Below are 26157 nucleotides of genomic sequence, written 5' to 3' on the forward strand. Positions count from 1 at the left end.
CCCCCCCCCCCCCCCCCCCCCCCCCCCCCGCCCCCCCCCCGCCTCCCGCCCCGAGGATGCCTGCAGTGCTGTTTAGTGTGGTAAAGTGCCTCTGGCCACAATGAGATGCCACTGCATACTCATTAGGATGGCTATTATCAAAAAACCAGAAAATAACAAGTGTGGCAAGGATGTGGAGAAATTGGAACCCTTAGGCACTGTTAGTTGCAATGCTAGTAAAATGAGGCAGCCTCTATGGAAAACAGTATGTTGGTTCCTCAAAACGTTAAATATATCGAATTACCATACGATCCAGCAATCCAACTTCTGGGTATAGACCCAAAAGAATGGAAAGCAGAGGCCCGAAGAGGTATTTGTACACCTGTGTTCATAGAAGCATTAGTCACAATAGCTGAAAGGTGGAAGCAACCCAAGTGTCCATTGCAGATGAATAGATGAACAAAATGTGCTGTATCCCTACAGTGGAGTACCATTCGGTCTCAGGAAGGAAGGAGATTCTGACACGTGCTACAACAGGGATGAACTTTGAAGACATGATGCTAAGAGAACTAAGCCAGTCACAAAAGGACAACTACTGTACGATTCCATTGACATGAGGTACCCAGAGTAGTCGAATTCATAGAAACAGAGAGTAGAATGATGATTCGCCAGAGGCTGGGGCGAGGAGGAATTTGGGAGTTGTTTAAAGGGTACTGAGTTTCATTTTGGGAAGATGAAAAAGTTCTGGAGATGGTGGTGATGGATGCACAACTGTGGGAATGTACTTAATGCCTCTGAATTGTGCACTTAAAAATGGTTAAAAAAGTAAATTTTATGGATGATTTACCACAAACATACACACACACACACACAAGTCTTAGCGTAGTGCCCAGCACACAGTCTGAATAAACACTAGCTGTTGCATAAAAGAAGTCCCTCTGGGTGTGCACTAGACCGGAGGGAGTGTCTTTATGACTAGGGTTTGACTGATTTGACATTTTCCTGAATTCACCCAGTCGTGCCCCAGAGCAAGCAAAATATGGCTTCTGGAATACAGGAGGAAGAAAAGGACCTTTCTAATTTTTGCTGGATTTCTACTTGAAGTTTTCCTGAACCTGGTAGGAACATAACATCTCTCGCCTGGAATTGGGGTGCACCAGCTGCTCGTGGGAGAAAAGTGGGTGCCAATGCCCTTCCTGGTCCGTGCTGTGGCTCCCCAACTCAGTGCTGCTACTGTGTGTTCTGTCATTTCTTTCTTGTATGAACCCTGTCCAGTTGTAGTATCAAGTTATGTTTGCCTTGTGAAACAAATTGGGCAGCTTTCTCTATTGTTCTGGTCTTTGAAACAATTTAAAACAAGGTTTATATATGTTCTTGAAGGTTTGGTAAAAGCTGCGTAGAAACTCATCTGGACCTTGTAGGTTTTAAGTGTCCAATGGGGAGACTTGATTAGCAATTCAGTTTGATTTATTCAGGTTTTCTATTTCTTTTGGGTCAGTTTTGGTAATTTCTACATATGTGTTTTAAAACATTATTCATTTCGTGTAAGTTTTCAAATTTATCATTCATAGTATTCTCTTATGATTTAAAAAAAATCTTTACTATTTGCTTTATTATTCCTAATGTTGATTATTTGTGGCTTTTATTGATCAGTATGGCTCTTTGGTTTTCTTTCTTGCTTCTTGGGTGGAATGCAAAACTCTCTAATTCTCAGTCTTTCTCATTTTAAAATAAATACATATAAAGCCTTACATGTACTTTTAAGTACATTCTTCTCTGTGTCTCACCAGATTTGATCTGAGTTATTTCATAGTTGTTTGGTTCCACATACTTTATAATTTCCACTGAGATTTCCTCTTTTACTCATGAATTATTGAGATGCGTATTTAAAATTCCAGACTTGCGGGCTACTTTTTAATTGTTGATTTATAACTTAATGATGGTGTAGTCAGAGAGTGGTCTGAATGATACCAGTTTTTGTGATTTGTTAAGTTTTCCATTGTAACACAAATAGTTTATATAAATGACTCATATGCATCTGCAAAGAATTTTCTCTATTTGTCAGGTACAGGGTTCAATTTTTATGTTTATTAGGTTGTTAATTTTGTTGTTCAAATCTGTTACGTTCTTATTAAATTTTGAACTGCATTATCAGTTTTCTGATGTATTAAGCTCTCCCACTATGTTGATTTGTCAGTTTCTGCTTGTAATTCTGTTTTGGCTTTGTATAATTTTTTTGCTTTTGGCTCAATATATTTTTATATATTTTGTGAATTACATTATTTTGAAGCTGTTTTCAGGTGTACACAAGTTTATGATTATTATATCTTCTAGGTGGATTTTTTCCCCTTTGATTATTACAAAGTATGCCTCTTCATCCCTATGTATACCTTTAGCTTTACGTGTTATATTATCTGATATAATATTACCCTGTGAGGTCTATTTTTGGTTAGCATTTGCATGTGCTATATACTTATATTCCATTATGTTCAGCCTTTCTTGGGGGTTTTATGTATGTCTGTTTTAAGCGTCATATAGCTGGATTAAAAGTGCAAGTGCAATCTAATAATTTCGGTCTTTTAATTGATGAATTTAAACCATTTAGATTTTTTTATGATCACTGATATATATGAGTTTATTTCTACAGTTCCTGCTACCTTATTTATTTGAGTATTTTTATTTACAATGCTTTTGTTTTCTCTTTCCTCTTCCCCTGCTCTTTGATTAATAAAGTTTTTCATCAATCCATCCCCCATCTCACTTCTAGCTGGAAAACTATAGACTGATAGCTACCCTTAAAGTTTTAACACTCATAATTAACTATAAAATTTTCTGTCAAACTCTACAGTTCTTCAGTATTTTTAGCCTCTTCCCAACAACATGTGGTCTCTCACATGTTAGCTACTCACTGAACACTATCCCTTCTGCTAGCTTATAATTGACGTTTATAGTTTTAGTTTTTACTCAATTTTAAAATATCAAATTATTTTCTTTTTATAGTTCATTGATTAATTACACATATTAACATTTTTTTATCTTTGCCCAGTTTTCTTTTTCTCTTTTGGTTAAATTTTCTACCTCCTGAAATATATCCTTTAGTACTTTTTCCGTCCAGTGAGAATCTGAGTATGTCTTTGTATTCCTGATAATGTATTTTGTCCTTACTCTTGAAGGATAGTGTAGCTGGATATAAAATTCTAAGTTGGCAGTTAATTGTCCCTCAGTATACTTTCTTTTTGTGGCATCTGTACTTTCAGTTGAGAGTCTTACTGTGAGTCTTACTATTGTTCCTTTATAAAATATCTATTTTTTTTCTTCTGTGTATTAGTCAGGATTCTGCAGAGAAACAGAACGGATAAGGTGTGTATGTGTGTGTGTGTGTGTGTGTGCGCATGTGTGTTTTACTTTAAGGAATTGGCTTATGCATTTGTGAAACCTTGGTGAGTCCAAAATCTGATAGAGGAGGGTGGCAGGCTGGAGAGTCAGGGAAGAGTTGCAGTTTGAATCCAAAGGCAGGCTGCTGGCAAACCAGAAAGAGCTGCTGTCGCACATGCAATCTGAAGGCAGTCTGTGGCAGAATCCACTCTTACTTGGGGGAAGTCAACTGTTGTTCTCTTCAGACCTGGGCTGGATGAGGCCCACACACACCAGGCAGGGCAATCTGCTTTACTCAAAGTCCACCGATTTAAATGTAAATCTCATCCAGAAACACCTTCACAGAAACATCCAGAGTAAAGTTTGACCAAATATCTGCGCACTGTGGCCCAGCCAAGTTGACACGTAAAATTAACCATCACCTTCTGGAAACTATTGTCTCTTTATCCTTTATGTTCTATAGTCTCACTGTGATGTGTAGAGATGTGGATTTATTTTTATATATCCCTGCTTGGTACTCAAAATGTAGTACCAATCTTCAATTCTTGAGGATTTTCAGCATCTATATTTCAGAATGTTGTTTGCCCAATATTCCCTTCATCCCTTGTTCTGGCACTCCTGCTTGATAAATTTTGAATCTGATCATTCTTCCTCCGTGTCTCTTAATTGCTCTTTCATATTTTAATTTTGTTTTCTCTCCATGCTGTGTTCTGGGTGAGTTCCTCAAACTCTCTTCCAATTTACTAATTCTCTTTGTGTCCAGTCCAGAATTTATTCCACCTAGTAAGTTCTTTTTATTTCTGGGATTTCTATTTTTTATATATACCTCTTCTTGTTTTATATTTGTCTATTTTTGATACATGATTTCTTGAATTGCTTTAAATGAATTTATGCTCTTATTTACCTCTGAATATTTTAAACATAAGTAAACTCTTTGATTGATAGAGCTGTAAAATTAACTTCATCTGGAATTAATACATGTTTTAATTTTGATTTTTGTGGCTGACTTGTAATTTTACTTTTTAGGCTTATTCTGCACCCTCCCCTCAGCTTTATAGAGGTATAATTGAAAAAATTATAAGGTATTTAAAGCGTGCAATGTGGTGGTTTGATATACATTGTGACAGGATTATCCGCATTGAGTCTTGAGTGGAGGTTTTTAATTTTGGTCTTTTGTCGTTGCTGTTGATTTTTCTCTTTGTACCCCCTCCTTCTGTCTGGTAGTCCCCTATTACCCAGCAGAAATTAAGCTGATTGCTGTTTCTTCCTGCTTTTAAGCTCCTGAGATCAGCTACCCAAGTCCATGGAAATGTTGATTTCTTGTTTTAGAGTCCGAATCTGTCTTTTTTCGTGTTCTCTTATAATTTAGCTATCATTGCTGTGGTGTTTGCAGCAGAGGGGTGATCAAAATGTGAGCTTATTGTGTCATCTTGACTAGCTAGCTCATGTGACTTAAACATTTTTGCTTTGCTAATGGCACAAGATAGACGATCTGATTGGAAACAATTAGAAAAATAAAAGTAGTGGTTCAAATATTTACAGTCTCCTGGTATTGCCTACATTGAGAAAATTAATTCTGTTTGATGAAATGAACCAAGGGGTTGTGTTTGCAAATCTTAGGCCAGATGGATCCTCTCTCAGACTTAGTTTTAGCACCACTATTAATCTGATCACCAGCTCAGCTGAAAGTGTCGCTTGTCTTGGCTGCTGGTGGCAGAATGACTTTGTCTAAATCAATTCTTCTTCTGGTGTGAAATGGAGATTTGCCTTCCTGATTTACCTCATTGGAGATAACAGATGTGAAAGCACTTTGAAAAACATTTTGAAGTGCTATACCATGGTGAGTGGTATTAACACTCCTTGCTAGTTCTTATTGGAGAGGATAGTGTTTTATGGCCCCCGGAATGGGTTTTGGAAGCATGTGGATCTATGTACTGGTTGGGTCCACCTTATTAGTTGTGGGATCTTAGTGGGTATATCAGTTAACCTGACTCATCTTCCTTAAATGGAATAGGCCATGGCTGGCTCTACTCTGTCCTTTTACTTTGTTCCATGAGTATGGGATAGGAGGCCAACTTCTCTTTCATTTTCTCTCATCTGGAAACTTCCCAGTTCCATCTTGGAGTTAAATGAGGGGACTTAAAAAGCCAAGGCACTTTGCCCTTTATCACCCCCAAAGTGGTCTTTTTCCAGAGTTTTATCTTTATGGAGCTCTTCTCATCCCTGAGGAAACCAACCAATTGCCTTTCATTATCTTTTGATTTCTTGGGTACAGGGCCCTAGAAAGTGGTTCAGAGGGACATGTCCAAGGGGCCCAGGGAGGCAGAAGAAGAGATCAGGCTCGGGTCTTTCTCACCCTGGCACCCCTGTCTTCCTTGCCCACCATCTCCGAGCTTCCCAAGGGCAGGTGCTTGTGATGAGCACACCCAGAGTGCTGGCACTTTGTCATTTTTGTACCACTGTTCACAAGTGCTGCACCAGGAAGGAAGGCATTCGGACCATGGAACCTCCAAGGGGACAGAGAACACAGACCTGGTACGGTCAGAAGGAACGTCATTCCTGACCTCCTGAGGGCCGACTGTGATTTCTATGTAAGAATCTGGAGTCGGCAACCAGGGACCCGAGGGGAGCTCTGTGGCCTTGGACTGGTTTTAGCTTGCTCGCTGCTCAAATGGGGGGTTGCAGCTGACAATGGCTGAAAGTCCACGCAAAGGGAATGAAGGGCACTTTTCGTTGCTCTGGCTGTGCCAGTCCTGGGGGACTGGCCTGGTCCTCACTTGAGGTTGCATCTCAGGGCAGGGCCCTCAGGATGGTACTGCAGGCCCCTTCCTGACTCTGGTTTCTTCTTTAAAGTGGGCCCTTAGTTCCTTCTTTGGCCATTTGCTAAGAATCTGACCAATACCAATTCCTTTCTGATGTTACTTGCTTTAAAGTCAAGAAACTCAGATGAAGCAACCAGGAAAATATACTTTCTTCTTCGGGTTCCGTGTGTGGATGAAGGTTATTGTTGCAAGACGATGGGCTGTTTATATTAAAGTCACTGCTTTGATGCTGAATCTTGACAAATATCAAAAGTGAAGGGAAAAGGGAGGAGGGGATCCCAACCCAAGCCCGGAGGCTTTTGAGGGGCTAGAAAAATCACTGCATTAAGCCACAATAAACCTCAATCTGCAGGTATGTTGTAATTTTATTTCTTTAAGAGAACATGGAATGGCTGTAACTGCTTTTGTATTGGAGCAGGGAAGCTGGCCTAGAACCTGAAAATCTTTCATCTGTTATCCCTGATTCATACTCACAAGTCCATTGCAGTCTTGAGGAAGTACAATTAAAAAGGGGGTAATCCTTTTTCCGAGTCCTCAGGTTTAATTTTCCTGATTACAGTAGATTATGAGTCATTCTGAGTCTTGGTCTCCAGGAGAGACAGCGCCTTCTCTGCAGTCCCTTTCAACAGTTGTTTATGGCAGTTTCAGCCTCTTTCTGCCTCTCGGAGGCTCTTTATTTTTAAAGCAAGGCAGACAAGGCCTAAAATTATTCCATTAAAGAGGGGCAATTTTTGTAATGGGACTTAGAGTGCTTTGCAGAAGTGCAGGCAAGTTTCTTCAATATCCTGAGCATTATTCGCTCATTTAGTTAAATGATGTTTCTAATTCCCTGGTAATTACGTGTAATGAGGCACTTTTTCTCTTCTTGATGAGACTTTAGCCTAATATGAGATGGCGTATTTTTTCTTTTTTTTTTTTCCATGGGGATAATTACCCCTTCCCAGGAAAAGCAGGGTTTGTTGTGCAGAATATGGCAAATTATTTTATTTCCTGCCATCTTGACTGCCAGTAAATTATAAAATTAAGTTTCAGTGGCGCATTAGCACCATTTTGGAAAAAGCTCGAGACTATTTTTCTTTTCTTTTTTTTCTTTTTTTTTTAAATTCATGTGCTGCTGTCCTCTGGGACAGCAGAGGCTATTATTCATAGAATGGATGTTTTTCTGCCAATTCCTAGTATTCAGATGTATTGAAGCGGCAACATAGGTTTAATTTTTCTGGCTGATATCCAGCGTAGAATGTTCTTATAAGTGTCTTTGTGTTCAGGTAATTATCATCACAAAGTTAAGTAATATGTCCCCTCTTTTCTCTGCTCTTCCCTCACTCCTCCTTCGGATGTCAAATTACCTTTTTTTGTGCAATGCTTCCATTAGATGCAAAGCAACGAAATTTGAATGACATAAAGATGATGACACCAACTATTAAAAAGCAAGAAATTCAGAATTAATACAGTCACTCTACTTAACTCTTCCTGTTGTTAAAAAGCAAATTTGAAGAGAGAAAAATATGAGGAGACCATCCTTCATTAAGGACAATGTCATGTTGGACTTTGGTTTCTGGGATTCAGTGACTTTTACCAACTTTAAGAATAGCGTGTATGTGTGTATGTGTGCATGTGTGCGCGCGTGTGTGTGTGTGTCTGCTTCTGCTTTTTTGGGTTTTGTTTCTGAAGAGGAAACATTTCTCAGGAAGCAGCAGCAGAATGGGGTGGAAAAGAAAAAGGGAGCCTTCGACTGGGAATCAGGGGCTTGCGTTTTAGGGCGGACTCTGTCTGCACCTGCTTAGCTGTGTGGTTTGGGCAAGACACCCTCTTTGAGCCTTAGCTCCCTCCTCTGGAAAATGCACGGGTTCAGCAGATGGTCTCCAAAGTGTTTCGAAACTTGAAAGGTCTTCACATCAATTAGTGGAGAGATCATGTGTGGAGGGTCGTTTCAAAGCAGGCTAGATTTGAGACTTGTGTGTCTATGTGTGTGTTTTGTGGCTCTCATCTACTCTACCACACACCTTGGTAATGATGTTGGTTCCCATGGGTCCAGTGTCCCCAGTCCCCTGGCTTGTCAATGGCCTGTCTTGTGTCTACTAAACTCCTGTCTGGGAGAGCAGAGGGACGGTGCCCAGTGCGTGTCCAGGCAGGACAGGCTTTTCACGTGCCAGTGAAGCCAGCATCCTTCAGCCCAGCATCATTTCTCTTCGGTGGGGTTGAGTCCCGGGGCCTTCTGACCGATGTCCCAATGTTTTCCTTTTCTCGAGGGTGACTGAAGACTCTTTTTTGTTTTGTTTGTATGTCTGAAATCAATGGCAGTGTGCTGAAAACAATCACTGTCCTTTTAAGATAAATGGAAAGAGCCTGTGTGATGTGGGCTGATTTCTCAGGTTTCGGGATTGGGAAATGTTTACCAAGATGATGAGTCTTTCTCACGTGTGTAATCAGCTTGCAATAAAAACCTCCCATCCGGAGTTTTTATTTTAAGAAACTGCTGTTCGGGGTAATTCTGTTTCCGGATATTTGTGTTGGTTACTTCACTTTTCCCCTTGGGATGGCTGAGGGGTCTCATGCACGGCTTCCTGATGGATCCCCCTTAGGCATGCAGCTCCAGGCCCGCCCCTCCTCGGCTCAGCACCCAGCAGGAGCTCCCTGTCAACCACAGAACAGTGTGAACTCTGCATCCCAGCATGGGCTAGAGGGTGGGCCCCGGAGTCAGACGGATAAGGGTCTGAGTCCTGGATCTAACATTTACAAGCTCTGTGATCTTGGGCAAGTCGCTTAACTTCTCTGAGCTTCAGTTTCCTCATCTGTAAGAGGGGCATCATAATAATACCTCACAGGCTAAAATGAGATCACACATGTAAAGTGCTTCGCACAGAGCTTGGGACTAACTGTTCAGTTGTGTGAGCTGCTGCTGTCATTACTGTCTTACCTCCTCCTGTTGGCTTAGATGTGTGAATGCTACCTTCTAGCCACTGTGCCCCTGGCTCCTCCCCAGCTCTCCAGTCCTTGTGCCTCTGTTTATATAGCTTTCTCTGCCTAGCATCCTTTCCTTTCTTACTTCCTCTGCCATTAATTCATTCACACTCTCACTCATCTATTCATCAAGCATTTATGGAGCACCCACTACGTGCCGGTCCCATTTGTCTGTTGTGGCTCGTCTCAGACATGCCTTTGGTGACTGCGCTGGTGGGAGGGCCCTCTCCCTCCCCACTAGGCTGGTGGGCCCATGCTCTGCTGTGGCCACAGACACCACGCCGGGCTCTCTCTTGGGCACTCCTCTTCTCATCTTCCCAGATTATTCGGTACTAGTATGGTGGCTCCCCTGGAGGTGCTACGTGAGCAGGGACTGGAGTGGGTGGAATCATTTTAGGAGCCCCACCCCCACAGGCCCATCTGGAGTGGGAGCGGTGCTGCGGATGGGGTCCTCTCTTCTGAACTCCCTTGGCACCACGACTCCCTATGACGGTTCTTGGTCCTTGCTGCGTGTCCTGTGATTGTGGGCATGGTGATGTGGCCAAGCACAAGCTTCCAGCCCAGGCTTCCCACTTGGCAGCATGTGGCCTTGGGCGAGTCCCAGACCTCCCTGCACCCTGTCAATTGTGTGCACTTGGTGGACGAGTCCTCTCCCGGAGTGCTGGTGTGAGGATGGAGTGGGCACAGGAGCACTCAGCTCAGCATGGCACCCAGGGAAAGCTCCCCGAGTTGTTAGCTACTGTCGTTATCATCACCTTTGTTGGCTTTTCTACACGAGAGATTCTGACCTGGTTGCTACCCATGAGAATCACGTGGGCAGCTCTTAAACATAGATCCCTGGGCCCCTCCCTGACCCCCTGAATCAGAACTGCCAGGATGGAGTCTGGGAATGTGTTTGTCTCATGCTCCTTGTATGCTCTGGTGCCAGGCCTGGGAACCTGCGAGGGCCATGCTGCTGGCACAGGCCAGCGCCTGTGTCCTATGGGGCCAAATACGCCTGTGTCGTAATAAGAAGTGCACTCTACACTGGGTTGGAAATTCATGTCCACCCAGAACCTGTGAAAGTGACCTTGCTCGGAAGTAGGGTCTTTGCAGATGTAATCAAGTTAAGATGAGGCCATACTGGCTGAGGGTGGGCCCTAATCCAATGTAACTGGTGTCCTTATAAGAAGAGGGAACTTTGGACACAGAGACACTCAGAGGGAAGTTGGCCCTGGGAAGGCACAGGCAGAGATTGGAGTGATGCTGCCGCAGCCAAGGATGCCTGGGGCCACCAGGAGCTAAAAGAGGCACAGAAGGATCCTCCCCCTTTGCAGGGAATACGGCCCTGCCAACACCTTGATTTGGGACTTCCGGCCTCCACAGCTGTGAGAGAATAAATTTCTGCTGTTTGAAGCCACCAAGTTTGTGGTAATTAGTTACAGCAGCCGCAGAAAACGAATACAGGCTCTAAGGCACATTCTGATGGTACCGCCTTAAGGCAGAAACTCTGTGGATGAAGCCTATCTGTGAATATTTGGACGTATTTCTAACATTTATAAACATCATACATATCTTAGAAAAGAATTTCCCCCTTGGGGGAAAATGGGTCTTGACACATTTTTTAATTTAACTTTTTATTTTTTCCAGCTTCCTTGAGATATAGTTGACATATAACATTGTGTGTGTGTTTAAGGTGTACAACGTGTTGATTTGATACACTTTTATGTTGTGAATGATTACCACTCTAGTGTTAGCTAACGCCTCCATCCTGTCACGTAATCACCATTTCTTTTTTGTGGCGAGAACACTTAAGATCTACTCTCTTAACAACTTTCAAGTATACAATACAGTTTTGTTAACTATAGTCGCCATGCTGTACATTAGGTCTCCAGAACTTACTCATCTTGTAACTGGAAGGTCGTGCCCTTTGACCACCATCTCCCTGTTTCCCCCACCCCGCAGGCCATACTAACCAGCATTCCACTCTCTGTTTCTATGAGTCTGGCTTTTTTAGGTTTCACATATGAGTGAGATCATGCAGTATTTGTCTTTCTCCATCTGACTTATTTCACTTAGCATAATGCCCTCAAGGTCCATCCATGTTGTTGCAAATGGCAGGATATCCTTCTTTCTCATAGCTGAATAATATTCCATTGTATATTTGTACCACATGTTTATCCATTCATCCACAGATGGACACCTAGGTTGCCTCCATATCTTAACTACTGTGAATAGTGCTGCAGTGAACCTGGGACCACACGTATCTCTTTGAGATCCCGATTGCATTTTCTTTGGATGTATACCCAGAAGTGGGATAGCTGGATCATATGGTAGTTCTATTTTTAAGTTTTTGAGGAATCTCCATACTGTTTTCCATAGTGGCTGCACCAGTTTGCATTCCCACCAACAGTGCCCGAGGGTTCTCTTTTCTCGACATCCTTGCCAACATTTGTTATCTCTTGTCTATTTGAGGACAGCCATTCTGACAGGTGTGAGGTGATAGCTCATTGTGGTTTTGATTTGCATTTCCTTCATGAATAGTGATATTGAACATCTTTTCATTTCCCTGTTGGCCATTTGTATTGACGTATTTTTTAACTGACGGTTAAGTACTGAGAGTATAGGAGCCCTCTGGCCCATGTGGGATTGGCCAAATCTCAGGTCTCTGATCTGCCCCGCCAGGCCTAAGCATCCCTAGGGAGGAAGCCAGCTCCTGTCCTGACACAGCTTCCAGTTGTTTGTTCTACCTTGAGGGAGCTTCGGGGATGTTCGAAGGACATCTCTCCGGAGGCAAGATCAGCACGGCTGGTTCTAGGCTTGGCTGCCCTTCTTCCTTCCTGACTTCATGAAGCCTCAGTTTTTCCACCTGTAAAATGGAACTACTAATGCAATGAATTGTTAAGAATGAGCCTCAGATGAAATCAGGAACTTGTACTTTGACTCTGCGGGGCTCCACAGGTCCTTTTTATTGCTGTCATTTGGATTTTTCTCTGGACAGCCGACTACCCCAGGCTTTGAAACGGACACCTGGAGACTGAATCCGTGTAGTAATCTCAAGTTACAACCATGGAGCCTTTATTGAAGGAGAAGGAATTTTTTACTTGTAAGAATGAAAAATTGTAGAGGAAGCCTGTGTGGCACTGAATTCAAGGAACGGAGCAACTGGCCGCTGATGATGGGGACCCTTCTGCAAAGCTCACTTGATCCTGTTCACTGCAGGCCCCACTGACCCTGTACTTGCCGACACGTCTTCACTGCGGTTCAGGCGGCCCTTGTGCTGTTCCTCAGGGGGCCGAGGGTGGAGGCTCAGGGGAGGGCTGGAAAGTTCCTCTTAGCATAGGAATCCACACAGATTTGAATATTCAGTCCTAAGGGTTATAAATAATGTGAGTTTTCATTGACGTGTAAGCGGTGCTGCATTTAGTACAATAATTAGTTATTTGATTACTTTTGTTTTAGCCTGAAGTAGAGGACAATTGACAAATGTGAATACCTCTGAGACTGATGGGGCGCGGTAAACTAACTTTATTTATTACAAAATGCAATTTTATTAATATGAATTGACAGTAATTAATTTGCTAGTGTTGATGTTGTTAATAATTGCATGTAATTTATGAAATATTCATGTTAGAGCAGAATAAAATAATGCACAGATCCTCTGGCTTATTTGTTAAAAAGTCTTACTATTTCAACAAAGCCTTTCTATTTCAATGTATTCATATTACTGTGGTTTGAAATCTCACAAAATAACAAAAAACATTTTAATGGCATTGTGCCTTTACATTCCATCTTTTAACAGTTCTTAACTTGATTTCCAGGCATTTCCAAGGACACTGTGCTTGTCCTTCAGGGGACCATGAAACTCCCTGAAATCAAACAGGAGGCTGTATTTTTTGCGAGTCTCCTCCTGAAAGAATAAGAGCTACTGCATTGTCTAATCTCGGCTTCATGTAAGTTCCAGAAATAGTTATTTTATTCCCATTTCACAGATAAGGAAATCAAGGCCAAGAGAGGCGACATCTCTGCTCTAAGTCACTTGCAAGTTGAAGTGTCAGAGGCAACTCAACCCCAGGTCCTCCGGCTCCTCAATCCAGGACCCACAGAGTGAAATCTAATTTCGTTTTTATTCCGTTTCTTTTTTTCCTGAATGAAAGTATGGACTGTTTCCCCCTCCTAATTCAGTTTGGCCCTCTCGTTCCTAGAAAAGGATTGTAATTAGAGAGAATCACAATTGAATTGAGCTAATGCGATCAGCGACATGGGGCTGGAGTCTGTGACCCGGCTCCGTGGAGGCCTTCAGCCGCTGTCTCATTTCAGAGGACCCTCCCCATCCTGCAGGCTGCAGGCTCGGGGCTGGTGGGGGCCTGTGTTGAGCGGGCAGGAGAGGCAGCTGTGGGGCACTGGAACATGATCCCAGAGATCCTGGCTCAGTCCCTCACTCCTGGGGCTGACCTCACTGGCGTGTGAGCTGTCCCTGCACTGAGAAGGGCCTGAGTTTGGCTTGGTGTTCTACGGTCACCATCTTGAAATTCTGAATAACTTTGGAAGAAGGAACCCAGCAGTTTCATTTTGCTGGCCTCCCCTGTTAAGTGGCTGGCTCTGTATAGCCTCTGGAACTCTGAGACAAGTTATTTGCTTCTCTGAACCTCAGCTCTTCATCTGTGGAGTGGGGTTAAGATGGTTTAGTCCACAAGGACCTTGAGGGGTTAAATGACAGCATGCCCATGGATGCCGTGTAAATTCTGAAGCCCAAGGCCAATGCCAAGGATTTGTATTACAGGTTGTCTTCCTCACACCTGCATCTTCCGGCTCTCACTGGAGGAGCAAGAGTGGGAGCTCCTTCCAGAAGGAGGCAGCGGGGGGACCAAGTCCAGCCCAGGCCTCTGCTGAGCCCCTCTGAGCCAGTGTCCAGGGCAGAGGCATCAGACAACTGCAAACCCAACAAAGACCCGAGTCCATTGATAATTCAGGGGGATTAGTTCACCCCACATTCTGGTCTGGGGCCCTGGGAGGTCAGCTCTGGAGCCAGACCCCTGTGGAGAGGTTCAGGCTTCCAGAAACCACCACCATTGTCTCGTGTCTTCACCCTTCAGGCATGGACCCTACTTGTTTTGAGAAGAAGAGACAGATGTTTTCTGCATAAAGTTTCCAGTTCACAAATTATTCTTCCAGCTATGACCTCGGACGTGGTTTCCTCTCTGGACTGTTTCCTCGTTTGTGAAATGATGATGATAATCGAGGTTCCCTCCCGGGGGGGGGGGGCCTGGGGGACTGATGAGAAACGCAGGTGGCCTTCTCCACAGGGAGCCTGCCTGGAGGAAGTGCTCCCCAAGGCTTAGCTTTTCTCTGTCCTCTTCTTCTGTTGGTTACCCTTAATCAAATTTGTGAGGCTAACGGAACTCCTGGCTCCATCTGACAGGGTAGATGAAGGGTTAAACTGAGGGCAGAGGTCACTCTGCTGCCCCTCCTACCCATTTCTCACTCTGTTTATCCTCCCGGAGCAGGGGCGGGGTGGGGGAGGGAGGCCTTGTCGCCTCTGCTGCCTCCAGTGCCCTCCACCTGGGGAGAGATTCCAGGTGGGAGGTAGGCGTCCACACTGCCGGCACCTTCTTGCCTGAACCTTGGTATGTCCTCCCAAGATGGCATCTTACTGATGTCCCTGCACCAGGACTGTGACTCAAGTGTCTGTGCCCAGAATACACATGAAGGCGAGCTCCTCCTGGAGTGGAACACTTTTCTCCGCCGCATTGCACACCCTCTCTGTGTCCAGTCCAGCATGGGGCCGCCCTGGGCCTGATTCCCCAGGAAATCTGTTGAAGAAACAATGAAGCCAAACCTGGAAAGGGAAGGATCCTGTAGTTATAGACAGCACATTTTCCTTTTTTCCATTTTAACCATTTTTAAGCGTATAATTCGGTGGCATTAGGCATATCCACAATGTTGTGCAACCATCACCACTAGCCGTTTCCAGAACTTGTCACCATCCAAAACTGAAACTCTGTGCTCATTGAACCATAACTCCCCTCCCTCCTTCCCCCAGCCCCTGGCGACCACCATGCTACCTTCTGTCTCTATGAAGCTACCTATTCTAGGGACCTCATGTAAGTGGAATCATACAACATTTGTCCTTTTGTACCTGGCTGCTTTCACTGAGCATGTTTTCAAGTTGCACCCATGCTGTAGTGTGTTTCAGAGTCCCCTTCCTTTTTAAGGCTGAATAATATTCCATTGTATGGATAGATCACATTTGGTTTCTTCGTTCATCAATCAGTGGACAATGAGCTTGTTTAGGCTGTGTCTGCCTTTTGGCTACTGTGAGTAGTGTGGCTGTGAACATGAGCGTACAAATATATTTGAGTCCCTGCTCTCAGTTCTCTTGGATTTATACCTGGGAATGGAACTGCTGGGTCATATGATGATTCTATGTTTAAGCTTTCGAGGAACCATCGAATTGCACCATTTCACAGTCCCCCCAGCACTGTGTGAGGGTCGACTCGCTCTGCATCCTTGCCCACACTTGTTATTATGGATAGCACTTTTAACCACTAGGCAAATAATCTGCTCCTTCCTCCCATAAAGACCCAGGCACCTCTGCTTGAAGCAGAGTTTCCTCTAAGCTGGAAAGGAGGGGGCCCAGGAGGGCCGCGGTCAGTCTCCTTAGCTCTGTGATGCCAGGACAGGCTGGCTCTTTAGTAAACGGAGGGGAGAACCTTGGCTGAAGCTGCTGAGTGCTCACATTCCTCTCTGCTTTTCCAGTGACAAGATCACCAGGGAGTGGCCTTCTGACGCCATTCTTGGTTAATTCTCACTAAAGAAAGTGGAGTAAAAGTTTGTCTCCATATAACCCGCTGCACCATTCTTCTCTCGGCAGAGGTGTGGGGGGGTGTGTGGCTGAGGCTCACCGAGGGGCGGGATGAAAGCACCAAGTGCTGTCTGCTGAGGAGCCAGGCGTCTCGGATTTGTACCTCTAACCGTTTTAGCCATCCTCAAGCCTCATGAGGACACTGAGCCGTTAACACCCCTGCCCTTCAAATGGGACCCGGTGGGTGCCGAGTGGGGGCTGCTGTGTGGAAGTGGTGTCCTGGGATTCCAGAGACATAGTGCCCGGCCCGCCAGGCCCCCTCTCTGCAGCACGGCCCCTCAAGAGAAGGCGAACGGCCTGGAGGGAGGATGAAGGCCCTGGGTTCTCTGGATCAGCTAGAGATCCCGGCCTGTCCCTGCAGTGACCAAGGCTCGGGGATGGCCTCGTCTTCAGCGCTGCAGCTGGCTGCCTCCCTTGGAAGAGGGCTGAGGCCTGCAGGAGCCTCGCGGTGCTGGAGGGCTCCGGCTGCAGGGCAGGACATGGCAACACTGGTGAATGGGCCCGTGGCACACTTGTCTATGCAAGGACAAGTGTCGGGCCCTTCAGTGAAGGTAAATGGAGAGAGACGCAGAGTATATGTCAACGATCAGTATTTCCTAGAACACTCTGGGCTTGGTGCCAGGGGATGGGTAGTGGGCACAGAACTACCATCTTGCCTTCCTGGGCTCTTCCTTGGGCAGCGAGTGGTGCCTGCCATTTATTGAGTGCTTACTGTGTGCAAGGCACCATGCCAGACACTTGATAGACCTCTCTCTGCCCCTCTATGGTGAGGATGATGAGCTGTACTTCCCAGCATGACGTGGGCTGTGACTATGACATTTCCCAGTGGGGTGACCTTGGGCAAGTCAGTTTACCTCTCTGAGCCTCAGTTTCCTCATCTGAGAAGTGGGGATAATGGTTTTCACAGGGAGAATAAATGCAAAAGCACTCTCTTTAACGGGGAAAGCATGTTTTAAGTGTTAGTGCTGTGTGGGGCGCAAAGTGACTATACCACGAAGCCCCGTCGCTCAGAGAGCTCATGAAGATGTTGGGAGAGGCATTAAGGAATCAGGAGAACCGGCAATATCTTACCCGTTCAGGTGCAACTATTAAGGTAGCCGCATACAATCATCAGCCTCAGCAGCAGAATGGCCGCTGCCCGGCCAGCAGGGCTGAACAGGGATTCAGACTCTGGCCTCCAGGGATCAGAGCCTGTGTCCTGAAGCGTCACCCTGCAGGGCTCCCTCCCATCAGCTTAGGAGAGTCTCACAGATACCCTGTTCAGCAGGCTAGGAAGCAATAAGAAGCCCCCGAAAAGATGTGGAGACTGAGGCTGAGAGAGAGGACACGACGCATCCTGAAGTCAAGCCAGGAGGAGGCATTTGGGGAAATTAATTTTCAAATGCTGGGTCTGGAGGTCATAATTAGTTTATTTAAGAAACGTTTATTGAGCAGCTGTTATGTGCCAGGGTGCTTTGGACACCGTGGTGAGCAAAACCAGATCCCGTTCTAGCCCTCAGGGAGCTTCTGGGCTGTGGACGAGGCAGAACTAGTAAATAACCACACAAATGAGATGTGCGTTTGCAGCTGTGCCAAGAATGCGAGCCCCTGCAGACGATGACTCTGGATATGCTCAGGGCCTAGCAAAGGCCGTTGGGGCTTCCCTTAGGGAGTGATGAAGGACTAGAAAGGAGGATAGCGGAGAAGGGAAGCCTGAGCAAAGGCCCTGGGGCAGGTACAAGGGACCGTGGCATGGACGCTGAGAGCAGGAAGGGAGGTATGACACACGGCAGGGGCAGGGCTAGAGCCACGTGGTTTGGTTTTGTCTTCATCCTAAGAGCAGTGGAAGCCTTCTGAGGGTTTCCACTGGGAGAAGGATACAGCTCACTTCTGGGCTCTGAAAAGTTCAGTCTGGCTTCAGCATGGGGAATAGACTCAGAGAAAAACCAGTTAAAAATGGCAAAAAATGAGGAACATACCAGCTGAGTGAAATCTTACATAAACAGTTGACTCATTAACTAGACTGAAAAAGTCAAGAAATACCCCGACCTGGTTACCTGTGTGTACACGTTCCAGCACAGCCTTGTCCTGTCGCAGCTGGGCAGACAGACCGGCTAGAGGACGCCCCTGAGCCTCTCATTGCTGCCCTGGAGCCGGCTGGGTGCCCCAACTCACTTCCTGGGCCCTCCAGACGTGCTTGTGGTTAAAGGGACACAACAGTCGCGGTCCCTCCTTCCAGCAGGGCTGTGATGCCTGAGTCTGCACTCTGTGAGATGAGAGCATTTCTGCCAGCGCCTGTTTTCAAGGTGCTGTCTCTGCCTCTGAGCTTGGGGGCCACGCAGCTTTGTCCCTCCGGGGCAGCTGAAGTGGGAGGTGCAGAGTAGGGATGAGAAAGTGCCTACATGGTACTGAGAAATCCGAGGGCAAGGCCGCTTGCCACCACCTCAACACACCCCGCCTGTCCTCCGTCCTTCGGGAGGCAGTGAGGGACAGTGACTGGGAAGTTAATACTGAGTCCCTCTAAAGCGGAGGAAGCTTAAGGGTGCGTGTGGTGGCTGGGGTGGGCCCCCTCCTGTGTCAGGCACATGTGCCCCACCTCCCTGGAATTTCCGTGCTATCTTTATAGGGGCTATTTCTTACGCCTGCTGCCTCAGAACTTGAGGTGGGCCAGGTGAGTGGCTTTAAGAGGGAGCCTTGGTTTTTCCGGCCGCCATCTGGGAAAAGACATCAGCAGGAGAGAGACTGGCAAGAGAGACCAGGAGCTTGCTGGTGAAGGGGTATGCCTTCATGACTGGGAGGCCCTGGGCGTGCGGTGCGACCCTCCCTCCTGCTTGGCAGCAGCCTCTTCCTCTCCGTCTCGCCTGACCTGTGCTTTGAGATGGGCCAAATCACAATTCCTTGGGGGCGATGGAGAGAATGCATGTGTCATGAAGCAATTTGGCACCAAGTGTCTGAAGGTGGAGCGTCAGAGAGAGGGAGGGAGGGTGAGAGCTCACGTGGTGCCTGAGGGCTACTCGACTGGGGTCCTTGGGGCCCAGACCAGAGCTGGGAGTCTCCAATGCTGAGTTGGGCTTGCCCCGCCTCATGACCTCTGAGGTGAGTCAGCTTGGGTAGGTGTCCTTGTCTGTCCTGGTGTATTAATTATCTATCGCCACACAACAAATCACCCCAAACCTTAGTGGCTTCAAGCAAAAAACTATGATTTCAAACAGCCTGTGAGTCACGAATCCAGGAGTGGCTTGGTTGGATGTTTCTGGCTCAGGGTCTCTCGGGGGCTGGAGTCAAGCTGTTGGTGGATGGGGCTCCCATCACCCAAAGGCTTGACTGGGCCAGAATTCACCTCCAAGGAGCTCACTTGCCTGTCTGGCAGGTCAGTGCTGGCTGTTGGCCAGAGGCTTCAGTTCCTCACCACTTGGGCCTCTTCACAGGGCTGCTTGAATGTCCTCACGGCATGGCGGCCGGCTTCCCCGAGAGCGAGCGATCTGAGAGAGAGCAATGACTTTCATGACTAGCCTCAGAGGTCACGCTCCACCATTTTGCAATGTACTCTTGATTTCACAGGCAGCCCTCTTCAGTGTGGAGGGGACCACATGAGGATGTAAATACCCAGAGGCAAGAAGCACTGGGGACCACTTTGAAGGCTGGCAACCCCACCTGGCCTCAATGTCCTCACCTGGAAGAGAGCAACTGTGTCTGTCCAACTGCCTCATTGTGAGGATAAGGGAAGACTCTGTGGGAAAGGGCTGGGGAAGCGGAGGGTGGGCAGCGCTGGACAGCTGGGAGCCCCGGCTGGGCGCCCCGGCTGGGGGCCCAACAGGACGGGACGTTTGAACTGAGCTGGCTGTACGTGGAAAACACACTCCAGATTTCTAAGACTCAGTATGAGAAGGAATGTAAATGGTCTCATTAAATGTTGAAATGATATTTTGGATAGTGTGCTAAGACATTTTTTATTAAGATTAATTTCACCTCTTTCTTTTCATTTGTTAATATGGCTACTAGAAAATTTAACATTACATATGTGTGTGGCATTTCACTATCCACTTCTCCCCAGAGCTTCCAAAGGGCTCAGCGTGTGGCAGGCATCCATACCCGTCTGAGGGAGCGCTCCCAACACTGGAGGCAGCCAGCGAATGTCGAATAGCCAGCTTGAGGGAGAGGATAGGACCAGGATCTTTGGAGTCAGACAGACCTAGCTTCAAATCCTGGCTCAATTTCCAGGGTCTAAGACTAGAGATTCCACATCTGTAAAATGGGTCTGTCAGTCTCTGCTAGCTTCCTCTGCTTAATTCAGATGAAAACGCAAATGAGGCGTGCCCCTGTGCTGAGGGGTTTGTTATAAATTTGTGTTGGCATCAGGCTAAGAGCACCTAGGGGCCTTGGTGGTGGGACAAGGCTAAGGAGTGGCAGCATGTGGGCGCAGACACGCAGGCAGGCCTCACCTGCACCCCCAGCCCCACGATGGCAGTTGGCAGAAGTGGCTTTGGATTTTCTGATTTTCCTGTTCTATTTCTGTGCCCTGCTGTGGCCTTGTCTTGATCCCTGTTGGAAGCAGAGGCCACCTACCAGGGAGGGAGAGCAGGTCAGCTAGCCCATCATGGGCTACAGCTTGGAGGAGGCGCCTCCTGACAGGGGAGACAGGGCCCAGGGCAGCGGTGCAGGGGCATGTCAGAGGGGCGGCCCCTTCCCCAGGGGTCTGCTCTCCGCCTCACCTCCGCCCAACCAAGAACCAGCTCTGAGCTCCACACCCCATCTCTGTTTCCAGAGGGACTGGAGACAAACAAAAGGGAGACGTGTTTTCTGTTATCAAGACACAAAATCCTTGCACTTAATTAAAATGTGCCATGGCAACCACCATGATGTGGGTAGCTGGGCTCCGAGGGGCTGTTGCCACCGAAGGTGATGCCCACGTGCCGTCCCTTTGTCCCTGGCTCTGGGAGAGGCGACTACGCCGCGCCTTTTGTGACGGTGGCCTTTGTCTGCAGCGCCAGGAGCGGGAACTTGGGGCCTCAGCGGGGTTGATGCCTGCGGCCTTTTTCGGACCAGTATCTGCTCCAGGTTAGGAAGCCAGGTGGTCCCAGAGCAGGCTCGGCCCAGCCTGCATCAGCTGAGGGCTGTGCTTGGGACACAGGTGTCACCAGACACAGTCCCCATACCCTGGACACTGGTGGGCGGGACACACACAGCCAGATTGCTAGTAGGTGGAGCTAAGGGCTTTGGTGGGGTGTGGGAGGCAAAGGGCTAGGGTGGAATCAGAGAAGGCTTCCTGGAGGAGGGGTCACCGGAGTACTAGGAGAAGGGGGCAGTGAGAGTCCGGTGGAAGGATTGGCACAAGCCCAGGCGTGGAGGTAAGAAAGATCGTGGCATGTGGGGGCCCATGCAGGTCTGTGCTCCTGGACCTTGAAGTGCCAGGAGGAACTGTGGGGACTGCAGAGGTGCCAGGCTGAGGGGCCTGGACTTTATGCAGTGCGGGTGATAGGGAGCCACAGAAGGCTGCTGAGTAGATTAGAATCAGGTCAGAGCCTGCTGAGCTGGGTTGTGCTGGAGAAACTTAGATGGCTCCTCTGTCTCTGTGAGGTTCAGACTTGTGCTGTGGCCATAAGGAGGTCCTGATGAGAGTGGGATGACCTCAGAGAACACACACTCCCACTACAGAAGGACACGGCAAAGCACATGCCCAATGAAAGGTGACTCAACATCAAGGGACCTGAGTGGTCTTGGAGTCAGGTATCATAGCTGTGTGTCCTTGGGCAAGTCACTTAACCTCTCTGAGCCTTGGGTTTCTCATTTTTAACATCAGGAGGAGATAAAATCATGTGCATGAAGCGTATGGTAAGATCTTGCTGCACAGTAGGTCTTCAAAACGTGACACCTGTTGTTTCCAGTTCAAAGCGACACACAAGTGAACGGAGCCCAATGCACTTCACTTACAGCAGAGTCTGTCAACTTCAGATTTCTCCACAATTCTGAGGGCTTTCGGGGCTTGCTGTGGAGAGAGAGGGACCACTTTGGGGATGCGACTCCCTTCTTTAGTAGTGGTAGAGAACTCTCCAGAATGCAAGGACAGGGTAAACCTCTCCTTGCCCGAAGCCAACCTGGTACGTGTCCCCCAGAATGTGAGTGTCGGCAACTCTAACCGTGAGTGCCCCGGGGCATCTGCCTCCGCACTGCCCATGCGCAGTGGGCATCAGACATTGATGGAGTGAGCAGCACTGGACACTGGCCAGGCCCAGCAGCCCCAGCCGTTGTCAGGAGATGTCAGGCCAATGGTGACAGCACTGGCTGCAGCCAAGAGCCATTAGACTTGGATTTAAGAGCCAGGAGTGTGAGGTCACATACAGCTGCCTTAATACCCTAAATTAAAGCCCTATTAAGGCTCCTTATGTGTTCCAGATGCTTCTCGGTCGTCTTCGAGCTGCTGCATAGAGAATGGATCGTGTGTGTCCTGGCCTTAGACCTGGCAGGAAAAGGCACAGCCAGGCACGGAACACACAGGGGCCTGGGTGGGGAGCCCAGAAACCTCAGTGGGGGACTTCTTGGTCCAGAGACAGAATGCATCTCAGTCCAAAGGCTGTTGCTTGGCTGGGACACATTTCCAGGGTCTTTTCAAAGCCATAAATACAGAGGCTCTGGTTTAAGAACCTCACAGACAGTGATTTTTTAGGTCATTTATGCAGCAAGCACCCCTCCCCTTCCTGTCTTCTCCAGGCCAGCTGGGCTGAAGGAACCAGTTTTCTTTAAATAAATCTGGGCTGCTCATCTCATTCCAGTGGGGGCGGTCTAAGGGCCTGTGATTCCCTAGTTCTCTTGTAAGGTTTAGGACTTCGGAATGAATTAAAACACCAAAGGCAAGAAGCCTGCAAGGGAGAAATGATGATTCCCGCTGGCTCCTCCTGACACCTGCAGCGCCCGTGGCAATCTGCCCCACGGGGAGCCCCAGTCACCGAGAGGGAAATGGTCCAATTCAGGGCCGGTTAGAAATTGGGCTCATATTCCAGCCATTAGGGAACTTTATTCGATGAGAAAATGAGAACTTTTTGTAGTTACTAAAGAGAGCACCACTCTTAATTTGACCTCTTCTTGGCCGTGGGAGACGGGCACTTTATCCGAAACTCAAGTGCCCAGGGTAGGAAGAGAAAGAAAGCCACTGGTGCAAGGAGGGGAGGCCAGGCTGCATCCCATTTCCTGGAGGCCATATGTCTACCTCGGTCCCCAGAGCAGGTGCAGGGGATAGACAGGGTTGTCAGAGACCAGGTTGGGGGCTCTGATGGAAAATGTGCTTTTAGACGCTGTGGACACTGGCCCAAACCACAAAGGGGCTTAGTGCTTGTAGCGACTGACATTTACAAGCAAGGTTTGAAAGATGCGGTTTTGCAGCAGCCTGAGCAAAGCCCAAGGCTGGGAGGGAACGGGAGGTCTGAGGGGGCCAGAGTGGTCTGGGGTGGTTGGGGGGTTGCTCCTAAGAAGAATTAGGAAAAAAAAAAAAGGAGAGAGACTTTCATGCATGGTACTTCCAATCCTGAGACTTGTGTGGTAGAGTAGGAAACCAGCTTTAACAGAATGTCTACCAAAACCGGCTGGAGGCTCAAGCATAATATGAGTGAATTTCTAATCTCTAAAACCATACTTCTCTAAGTCACGCGCAGAAAATCACCGTCATAGCTGACAGTGACTGGTGAGGTGGCCCCTTGCCTGGAACCCAAGCCCCTTCCCTTGTAATAAAACAAAAGGGAACTTTTAGCAGCCTTGGCCTGTGCAGGGGCAGCTCATTGTGGCTTTAATTTGAATTTCTTGATTACAAAAGAGGTTGACTACCTTTTTATATGTTTTTGGCCCTTGGATTTCCTCTTTGTAAAATATCTATTCAAGTTCTTTGCCCTTTAAAAAATGTTGGGTGGTTTCAGTTTATCCAACTCATTTCTGAGACATCTTCGTATCTTCTGGAGATGAGCCCTCTGTTGGTTTTATGTTACACATTTGTCTTCTGCTCTGTGGCTTCCCTTTTTTCTCTCTTAATAGTATGTTTTGATAAACAGAAGTCTTTAATTTGAATGTAGTCAATTTTATCCATATTTTCCTTGATACTTGATATGTCTTGTTTTATAATTTTTCAAACAAAGATAGTCTTCTGTATTATTTTGCTTTTTGCATTTAGGTCTATAACCTGCCTAGAGTTGATTTTTGAGTATGGTATGAGGTGGAGGTCCAATTAAATTTTTTTTCATCTGGACACCACATTGTCCCATCTCCATTTGTTATCCGTCCCATTGCTTTGCAGCTCACCCTTCACAATAAACCAAGTATCCACACATGCACGGATTGATTTCTTGGTTTTATTCTGTTCCATTGGTCTATTTGCGTCTCCTTAAGCCAGTGCCATACTGTCTTAACAGTTGCATAATAAGTGTTTATTTTCTGCTCTTAATATCTGGCAGGACAAGCCCTCCCACTTCTCAAGAGTTTCTTGGCTGATCTTGGCCCTTTGCTTTCCTATATAAATTTTAGAATCATCTTTCAATGCACACAAAATATCTGTTGAGATTTTGCCTTGGGATTGCCTTGAATCTATAGGTCACTTTAGGGGAGAATGGATATTTTTGCAATATTGAGTCTTCCAATCCGTGAGCATGCTGTCTTTCTCTATTTACCTAAGTCTTCTTCAATTTCTTTCATAGTTATGTAGTTTTCTCCATGACTTGAATATCTTTTGCTAGATGTGTTTATAAGTACTTGCTATTTTTGATGCTATTGAAAATTGTATCATGTGAAAAATTTTGTCTGTTTGTGTTCTGTACAGAAATACAATTAGTTTTTATATATTGATTTTTTTTTTTAAGGAAGATTAGTCTTGAGCTAACATCTACCACCAATCCTCCTCTTTTTGCTTAGGAAGATTGTCCCTGAGCTAACATCTATGCCCATTTTTCTCTGTTTTATATGTGAGACGCCTGCCACAGCATGGCTTGATAAGCAGTGCATAGGTCCACGCCTGGGATCTGAACTGGTGGACCCCGGGCCTTTGAAGTGGAGTGTGCAAACTTAATTGCTATGCCACTGGGTTGGCCCCTATATATTGATTTTTTTTAAATTGAGTAACTCTGCCAAATTCCCTTATTAATCATAATAATTTATCTAAGGGTTCTTTTAGGTTTTTAATGTAAACAATAATATCATCCACAAATAATCTCAGTTTTGTGTCTTCCTTTCTGATCTTTATACTATTTATTTGCCTTATTGTACTGGCGAGGACCTCTATTAAAATGTTGACTAGAAGAGGTGATAGTAGACATTATTGTCTTATTTGCGATCTTAAAAAGAAAACTCTGATCATTTCACCATTAAGTATGTTGTCTGGTGAGGGTATGTATCCTTTATCGGTTTAAGGAAGCTTTCTTCTATTTCTGGTTTACTACAAGTTTTTGTTTTTTATCATGAAAGAATAATAAATTTTATCAAATGCTTCTCTGTATCTATGAAAAAATCACTTAATTTTTCTTTTTCAATCTGTGAATGTGATAAGATACTGATTTTTCTAATGTTAAACCAAACTTAAATTCTTGGTATAAACCCAAGTTGGTTATCATATAGTCTTTTCACGTATTGCTGGATTTAGCATGTTAATATTCCGTTTAGGATTTTTACGTCTATGTGAAGGAGAGAGATTGAAATGTGTTTTTTTCTTCACTGTACTGTCTCTATCAAGTTTTCATGTCAAAGTTATGCTAGCCTAATGAGTCGGGGTGTAGGGCAACTGTGTTTCACTTGTCACAGTCTGGCCAGGACAATGCTGTTCTTGCTAGATGCCACCACTGCTACCGTGACGGTGGATGCTAGCTTTCTCCTGTATTGCCTCATTTGTTCTAGGGTCAAACTCCTGGGTGGAGGTGTCTGATGGGCCGAACAGGCTGCCAGGGGGTGTGGGGAGGGGGGCCCTGGATCCTCATCTTTTGTGGTGGGAGGGGGTATATTGCTTTCCAAGACGGGGGGGAGGCTGTATGCTAGACTGTCCGTTCCACCCTTCGCCGAGAAAAGACGAGCGCCCTTGACAATAACCCTGCACGGTAATTCTTACACTCGTTAAAGACTGAGAACACTGAGTGGACCAAAGAAAGGAATAAAAGGGAAATGTACGTACAGATTTTGGGTATTCACCTTGTTCTGCATTTAAGATAACCTGCCATCCATGGTGGTGAATGG

The sequence above is a fragment of the Equus quagga genome, chromosome 2 (genome assembly GCF_021613505.1).
Source record: "Equus quagga isolate Etosha38 chromosome 2, UCLA_HA_Equagga_1.0, whole genome shotgun sequence".
NCBI classification, from domain to species: Eukaryota; Metazoa; Chordata; class Mammalia; order Perissodactyla; family Equidae; genus Equus; species Equus quagga.